Source organism: Corvus brachyrhynchos, unplaced genomic scaffold (assembly GCF_000691975.1).
Source record: "Corvus brachyrhynchos isolate BGI_N302 unplaced genomic scaffold, ASM69197v1 scaffold693, whole genome shotgun sequence".
Taxonomy (NCBI): Eukaryota; Metazoa; Chordata; class Aves; order Passeriformes; family Corvidae; genus Corvus; species Corvus brachyrhynchos.
Window position 1 is genome coordinate 87,234 of NW_008236946.1, and position 709 is coordinate 87,942.

Consider the following 709-nt stretch of genomic DNA (forward strand, 5'->3'; position numbering starts at 1 on the left):
GGTGGTGGAGTGTTGGGGTGCTAGGGTGTTTGGGTGATGGGGTGCCAGGGCGCCGAGGTGCTGGGGTTTACGGGTGCTGGAGTGTTGGGGTGCCAGGGTGTTTGGGTGCTGGGGTACCAGGGTGTCGAGGTGCTGGGGTGCAGGGCTGTTGGGATATCAGGGTGTTGGGGTATCAGGGTGTTGGGATGTTGGGGTGTCTGGGTGTTGAGGTGCCTGGGTGCCGGGGTACCGGGGTGCCAGGGTGTTACAGTGCAGGGGTGTTGGGGTGCCAGGGTGCAGAGGTACCAGGGTGCCAGGGTTTTGGGGTATCAAGGTGTTGGGGTGCCAGGGTGGTAGGGTAGCAGGGTGCCAAGGCGCCAGGGTGTTGGGATGCCGGGGTATCAGAGCGTTGGGGTGTTGGGGTGCCAGGGTATTGGGGGTGTCAGGGTGCAGGGGTGCTGGGAGGTGTTGGGGTACCCGGGTGTTGGGGTATTGGGGTGCCGGGGTACCATGGCATTGGGGTGTCAAGGTGTTGGGGCGCCAGGGTGTTGGGATGTTGGGGTATCAGGGTGTTGGGGTACCCGGGTGCCAGGGTGTTGGGGTATCAGGGTGGGGGGGTACCATGCAGGGGTTTCGGGGTGCTGAGCTGTCGGGGTGCCAAGTGCCCGTGTTGTGGGGTGCCAGTGTTTTAGGGTGCCAGCGTTTCAGGGTGCAGGGCTGGCAGGGTGCC